This window comes from Etheostoma spectabile, chromosome 23, assembly GCF_008692095.1.
Source record: "Etheostoma spectabile isolate EspeVRDwgs_2016 chromosome 23, UIUC_Espe_1.0, whole genome shotgun sequence".
Taxonomy (NCBI): domain Eukaryota; kingdom Metazoa; phylum Chordata; class Actinopteri; order Perciformes; family Percidae; genus Etheostoma; species Etheostoma spectabile.
The window spans coordinates 5,689,519-5,697,707 of NC_045755.1; positions in this window are offsets into that span (position 1 = coordinate 5,689,519).

The window sequence follows — 8,189 nt, forward strand, 5'->3', positions numbered from 1 at the left end:
ACATTAGGAAGTCTCTGCTAGCGTTTGAGTTTTAAATCCCTTTTTCTTCACTTTCCAGTGCTTGATGGCCTGCCTTTTCTTTCTGTCCCTTTCTCGAGCTAAACCAATCCTTCTCTCTTACTCATCCCTCCTCAACACCTACCCTCACATGACCTCAGATGATGATTTAAAGTAAAAACAAATCTTATTCCAATATCATTTTCAATACTGTAGATTATGTTCTTTATAACTCAAAAACTGAGCAACAAATAAGCAAAGTTGCATTCCCTTAACCTCATCTCACCACTTGGTGGCAGTCTTAGAACACAGCAGAGCCTTGTCGTCCATGAGACGTCCATGTGCGGACATAGCAGCATACATATGTATGCGTGTGCATGTATGCCTGTATGCACACTTCTTTTGATTTTAGTAGCAATTATTTACTGTAGGAGATCTGTTGACTGGGTCGTGGATTTATAGATTTATCTGAAATAAAAGTGGGCGTTGTGCCATTGCTGACCATGTGCTCTTTTGTGCATGCTGCAGCTACAAGTTATTTTCTTGTTAAAAATCTTCAGATCTATTAAATGCACCACAGATTGATTGTAAAATGTATTTGGACCTAAATATTAACCTTACATCTTCATAACTGTAATCCAGTCTGTTTCTACTGCCAAAATGACTTCCATTGGTCTGATTCTATAGAAAATGAAGTTCTAGAAAGGGCAACATTTTCGAAGAAAATATATGGGTGCTCGCTAATGAAAACTAACTCTGAAATTGGTGAAATGCTAAAAGGAGCTGACGTGTCATTTAAGTGAGCGCTGAGTGAAGTAGAGACGACAGACAGCAGCTGGAGATTTAGGAGTTGAGGTGTCAGTTGAAATGTAATCTCTGAAAACAGATCAACCAAAACTGTTGAGTAAATGTTAAACGATCCAATCTACGTGCTTGTCTCGCAGTATTCTCTCAAAAGACAACTAGGTGACCAGATAGTCACTGACTTGTCTTTTGAGAATAGTTTGTTTTTAGACTAGTGATGTGTCTCAGTGATCCAATTGTCACTCAGATGACAGTCCCTCGACTGTCTCTGTCAATTCTTCTGTATCCACCTTTTTCTCTCTTAATGGGAGTTTCCTTGAGAGAACAGCATTCTACATAAGCACACCATCAGCATCAGGCCGCCATTCACACTTGGCTTCTTACCGGCTTTCAGGTTACAACAGTGAGAAAGTGCGTGTGAACCAGAAAGTGATGAAGATGAAAGAAGGTAGAAGGCAGTAATCAGATTGTCTCCTTCGGTCACGCCTCAGATCCATCTTCCCCCCTCCACCGGCCCATGTCCCACGCACCCGACCCTACCACCACATAAATCACAATCGGCTACAAGTCACCTCTCATTGCTGCACCCAACCACAGATCCACAGAGGAGAGGAGAGAGGGGGGTTGGAGAGAGAGGGAGGCCTTCACTATTGGCCATGCTCGGGCTCGGACTCGGACTCGTGGGTTGGGTTGGGGGGGTGGGGTGTTTTGTGGCCCGCCCTGCCCCATTTCCACAGTCAACTTTGAGAAGCTCCATGGTTTCTTTGCTGATATGGCTTCTTACAGCATGGTCCAATGAAGATGGATTGGGGGTTAATGGCGTGATGATTCTGTTTTACAGGCGGCTCACTGGCACTTTTCTTGGTGGAAAACCCCAACTGCAGCTGAGGGACGGCTGTGTCTCTCTGTCTCACTGTCGTTTGTTAACTGTCTTTTCTCTCCCCACGTGTTGTGCTTTTTCCTTTTCTTTCTTTCTTTCTTTTATTTCTAAACTTCTCCAAAAGTTTTCTCATCGACTGTTCGGCCTAACCTCCCCCCTATCATTTTCCTTCAGTCCCCTTTCATTTTTAGTTTATGTCACCGTTCCTGCAGGCTATGAAGTTTAAAAAAAAAATCCCAAAAAATCAATGTTTCAGTGGTCGACGCAGAATCACCAAAGTGCTTCATAATTAGAAAACTGCTCATAATTACAGCGTGGTCACAGGCTGTTAGCTCTCTCACTCAGCTTCCTTGCGTGGGACGACGGCCTCCTGTGATGTGTGTTTGGGTGTCAGCTTTCCTCCGAGAGGTCAGGCTGAAGTTGAGAAGGATAGCAGATGCGCTACCCCATACTGCCGAAACATCAGCTGGGTGCTCTGTCAAAACGCATGTAGTCACAGCCATGGAAGCAACAACGTGTGTATTTTGCAGCAGAAAACAACACTGATGATACTATGGATCTGTTTCTTACTCTTTCTGTTGTTCTGTCTAGCCTCATAACAAAGAAGTATTGGGCCTTTTGTAAACCATCCAGTAATTATGATTTTACCAAAAGCAACATTAATTTGAGTTGTATTTGTTGCTGGGAAATATTTCCATTATCATTATCTTAAATGTGTTTCCTTGGAGCTTCTAATGTTTTTCTGGGACTAGAAGAAGAGAATTTGTGCTTCTGTGAAATCAGTTACAGAATGATAACTTTTTTTTTTTAATTTGCATAATCCAACACTGACCTTCATTAATCAGGTGTAGAAAAAAAAAAAAAAAAAAAAAAAAAAAAGATTTTCAACAACAAATCAGTGTCCTTTTTGCTACTTCTTTCCAGACTGTAAAACCTAACCCAAATGCTTATGTGAGGGTGAAAGTGTAGGTAGGCAGATGTTGCTATCTTTCTCTCTCTATCGTTGACAGACTAGCTGTTACCAGCCAGACTAACTTTCTCTAAATTACCTTTTGTAAAGTCACCTGAAACTGAGTAGACATGTAAATGTCACCTAAACACGCCCGATGTGAGCACTGCATAATTCAAATATATTGGTATCCTTGTAGGCATTCAGCTAATTTCAGCAGATCATCCTTGGCATTAAACAAGCAATTGAGTTTAACTCCAGCTTGGCCTTTTCAAATGTGAAATACTTGGGGCTTGCTGAGATGCGAGGTGTTTACCTGGGTCACTTGCCAGCAGGCGGACGCAGCCGGCCTCCTCTCAGTCTCCACGGCCAGACCCAGATACGCTGGTTTCTGTGTTTGCCATTTGGCCTCCATCCCCTCCCACGATAGCGGAGTGTGTTAGTGACAATGGCCACAGGAGTGGAAAGTGGACATCTGGTGCACCTGTGTAACACCGCACACACTCTACAACATTTGCATCTCCCTTTTCAGAGGGTGTACTTTCAGGTCGTGTGTGTGATGATTTGGCGGTCATGTGTGAGGAAGCTCAGGATCACTGAGACCTGACTGCTGGCCCACCAACCAACAGGCTGGCCATATGGAAGGAAACTACAGCCCTACACTGTGCTCTGCACTCCTTCCCTTCACCACCACCACCACCACCACCACCACCCGGCCTCACTTCTCCCCCACCTATCCCTCCTCACCACAGCACTCCTGCTGACTTGCTCGTTCTTTTTAATGAATCATTGGGTTCACCTGCACTGGAGTGGAAATTCCACCCTCGTCATCCCCCATGTGTCAAACTGGGTTTTATTTCGTGCTCCTGGTGGAGAGTCAAGTGGGACAGGCAGGTGCATGATGCATGGAAACTTAGTTGAAAGGAGATTTTAATCATTCCATGGCTGAAAAGGGGCTGTTGCATTAACAAATGGCAATGGGGGGGCAAAAAGTTTACTTTTTGTTTTTTAAACCATATACCACGAAAGAGGCTATATGGAGAGACAGAGCGTCCTTGCTAGCCGCTGATACATTTCTTTAACAAAGTGCATCTCTCACTGAGGCTTTATTTCATCTGTTTCTTGAGTTGACTATCCATATTCAAAGAAACGGACATCTGCTATGATACTTGCTGTTAGAATTTGAACCTTTTCATGAGTTTCTTGGTAGCATCTAAAAAGCTAAAGTTCCAATGAAATTTTTCCTGCGGCGGTGTGCACTTGGACCTGATGGTAAATTGTTACCGTTATCTACAAAATCCGTTCCTGTTCGACTGGAATCAGTCTGTCAAGATGGTGACCTTTAACCCCTGACTGGTTTGGGCTTGAGGGAGTAATGATGTTCATTAAAGGCAGGTAAAAATACCAAACTACATGACAAACTACAGCTATTATGTTTAAATTCTTTTTTTTTTAATTCAACCTTCCCTGTTCAGACAGATGGAGTGACTTGCACAACATATTGAGCAATGTCATGTAGCAAATTTAAATGTTGAAGCGCAAATTGCTTTGGCCACTTGGGGAGAGTACAACCTGTAAAGTTCACACAGCATATGTGCTAACAAACAGTCGCCTATTTACACATCAAGAAGACATGTAGCAACATTAGCCGGGGCGGAGCGAGGGGGCGGCTTTTTGGGCTTCAGCCCTGAATGTTTTCTCAAAATAATTTCCTAAGTAAAGCCAACTCTACAAAAAATAGGAAACATAAGTAATGCTGTTTATGCCAAATTCCTACCTACGTAACTAAAAATTATTAACCTCACGCAGTTTCTGCCTCTTGTTAGGTGAAAGGAGTGAAAATGACTCATCCTCATATGTTGTGTTCTGGTTACAGAATGATGAAGACATTAGGGTGAGCAATTAGATTAAAAAAGGACGTTGGCTCTACAGGATGATTCTTAGCATCTATTGTCAGCATGAGCCTCCTCCCATTCTTGTGCTTCCATCTGTGAAAACCCTGGTTTGTTTCTAATCCATAGTGTTTACCTAAGTGAACTGTACATACTGTTAATTTACTGTACATCACAAAGGGTTTTTCTACGGTTTGAATAGAAAACTCATCCAACCGTTTTCCCTCATCTGTCTGCACCCAAACCCCCCTGCCATTGTACCTGTAAATCCACAACACCTCACCCCGTGATTCCTCTGCCCTCTTTATGACAAAAGTAACAATTAGTGTGAGTCCCATAGCAGTGCTGGCTTCATACTTTACTATCACGTCACCCTGAGCCTATTCCCAGGCTGTACACACAGGCTGCTTTGGCACAATGCTATTATCTAGGCCAGCCCATAGGAAATAGACTGAGAAGAGAGCTTATTGATTGTCTCTGTGTGAGGGGTGGTTGATTTTCTCTCTCACCTGTATCACCTCTCTCTCCCTCTCTTCATGTCTGTTGCTCCTCTCCTTTCTGTCTCCCCCTTGCATTACAACCCAAGGCTGCGTCTGAGGGAAGAGAAGCGAACCACACAATCAAACGGAAACACACAAACCCTATACTTTGTGTCTATCTTTACCTGTCTGCATTTCTGCCGCCTCTGTGCACTAAATGTCTCAGCATGGACACTTACACACATGCAAATTCATTTGCATCCTACAGTGTGTGTGTGTGTGTGTGTGTGTGTGTGTGTGTGTGTGTGTGTGTGTGTGTGTGTGTGTGTGTGTGTGTGTGTGAAATGAGATCAAACCAGCACTAGAACTCTGTGTGGAGAAAAATCGAAGCCATTAGGCCTCTTAAACACATTCCTGTGTATTACTCTCCCTGTATCTTTTCACGTGGGGAGTAGCTTTTTGGCAACGGCTGTGAAAATGGAGTCAATTTATTATCTGCCCTTTCCCACCTAATTCTGTTTCAGTGCCCACTAACACACCACTGTTTGATTTACAAGAGGCCATTTAATATTCATGTGTGCCTGTGAGACATCAGCCAAACTCTCCGGAGACAGCTGGAGATTTATTGGCCGTGTGTGCTTTCCTGCCTTGTGTCTATTTGCGATCAAATAGCGAAGCTGCAACTTTGTTTCGTCTCATTCTGAATCGGTTGTCTTTCGCATCTCAATTATCTCACTTTCTCATTGTCTTTGTTTGCCTACAGGCCTTCTTCAGGCGCCTATCCCCACACACCGTCCTGATTCGTGTAGCCTCTCTGACTCACAAATACAGAACCGTATCTCCGATGCCGAGACGGTGTCTTTCCACATCTCCTGCAGGCGTCGTGCCATATGCCCTGACTTTTAATGACCCACCCACTTCTTCAGGGAGTGCGGAGGAAGAGATTAGAAACCCAAGAACATCCAATATTTTTAAATGTCATCAGCACTATATGCAAAAGCAAAGTCCTTTAAGTGCCCCAAAAGGAATGCACGTCAACCCTAGTTCATGCTGCTGTGAATGCATGATGTGAAGGAACGAGTGTGAGTTGTGCCGAAAGGGGGGGGGGAAATGACGTCTTTCTCATTCTGCGTGGGGATTCATTAGTGTGTTGGCACTTCTGTGTGTGAAACAAGCCATATGTGTGCATTTCTCCTTAATACGTGTCTCAAAGGTGAAGTGTATTCGAGATTGGCTGGTGGTTTGCGACCAGACCTTGCGCCTCTTGTTTGCACTGGCATCAGGCGTGACCTTTACCACGATGGATCCTTATCCATGCACGCATGCGCACACACACACACACGCACCTTAGAGGAGAAGCCAACTGTCAGCAACAAGAAATCATCAGCACCATCATCTGCCCTCTTGTGTGTGAAAATCGGTCTGCATGTGTGTACCAACATTTGTCTTTGAAACTGTGCGTGTGTGTGTGTGTGTGGCTGCATAGAGGGGCTGAGGTGAGTGATTGCCTTGTTTCTGTGGGCGGCAAGCTGTGGCGCTTTGCTCTCACTGTAAATTTAGAAGAATTCTTAATGGAACTCCAGAGCTGTCAGACCTCAAAGTGTTGTGACTTTTTTCTTTTTCTTTCTTTCTTCCCAATGATACGACACAAATCCTCCACGTACAACTTTATTGTATGAGAAGGGAGACGGCAGCGGATGCATGTGTGTTGTGAGACGTACCACATGCTCTGAAAAGATCTGTGTCTGAAAGAAGCAATAACTTCCCCACAATAACAACGTTGCAGCTTTAAACTGTATCAGTAAAACTACGGAGGATGATATTGCAAAAAACAATGTTTTTCCTGCAAATCCCATGAATTCTATTTTTCACAGTCTGTCATCTTCTTGATCAGGCATTCTGAATGTGTGCAAAAGGATACACACTAATAGAAAATGAAAAAAGCCGTTGAAGATAACCTTTTACTTCTAACCAATGTGATCATTTTCACAGAGATGTTATCACAGCACTCGGCCTGCCTCTTACTCTGCTCCATTTCCATCTGATCAAGTCTTCAGCGTGTTTTGGACATTTTGAGAAATTAGAGGAACAAAGAAGAAAAGCTGCATTAAGCACATTGGCTTTGAGATCTGATGACTGTGAAGGCCGTGATATATGATTTCCATTACTTTCATTAAACCATTCAGTGACCCCTCATGCCCTGGATGGGAGCATCCGCATTCACTGTTTCACCACTCATTTATTCAGGTCTTCCCTTTTAATTTGTTGCCCATCAGTATGTGGCAATAGGAGCTGCATGGTCTAATATATCCCACTCAAGTCACTCTGGGTATGTCAGCTGAATCACCAAAAAGGTAGATGCAGTATTTCCCGGCAGGTTTGTAAATCAGCCATAGATGTAAATCGTGCAAGAGCCAAAGACTTTTGAGTAGGAGCGAGGGATGATGAAGGAAGGAAGTAACGGAGACATGGCAGGCGATAAAAACCGGGCAGCAGATTAGATTTTGATAGTCTGCATGGAGCAGAAAGGCGACAGCCAAAGATGGATATTTGATTGGCTAATGCGACAAGGCGGGTAGCAACAGAGGGCATCCCGTTCTGGCCCTGCTCTCTCTCTCTCTCTCTCTCTCTCTCTCTCTCCCTCTCGTTTTCTCTCAGCCTTGACGGAACAAGACCACCCATTGGGGACGTCTCTGATCAATGCAGTCATTATCCTTGCTGTGCCCACACACACACACACACTCACACACACGTACGTACGTAGGGGACAAATGAGGGAGAGATGTGCTATGACTAGGTCAGAGCGGCAGCAAATGTAAATGTGTCTGGTGAAATATGCTGGTGAATGTCGCACCATTAGCCAGGCTGCAGAGCGAGCCGACTCTCTGGCCTCAGGTACAATAACAAGGGGAGATGTAGGTTTGTCTCTGCCTTACTCTTGGCTTGCTTTCTTTAGCTTTCCCCCCTTTTACTGATGCATCTTCTTGGCTTCTTCTCCCTCTGTTATTTGATTTGCTCCTGTTTCGCCGCCATGATCTACAGCTGAGACAAATCAAAAATAATCCTCACCAACAAACACTCACTTCCTGTCCGTACCTGTATGCATGCCTTGATGCGTTTGTTTTTTGTGTGCACCATATGTGATTTCAATCTGTATTTTTGTGTGTGTGTGTGTGTGTTTGTGTGTG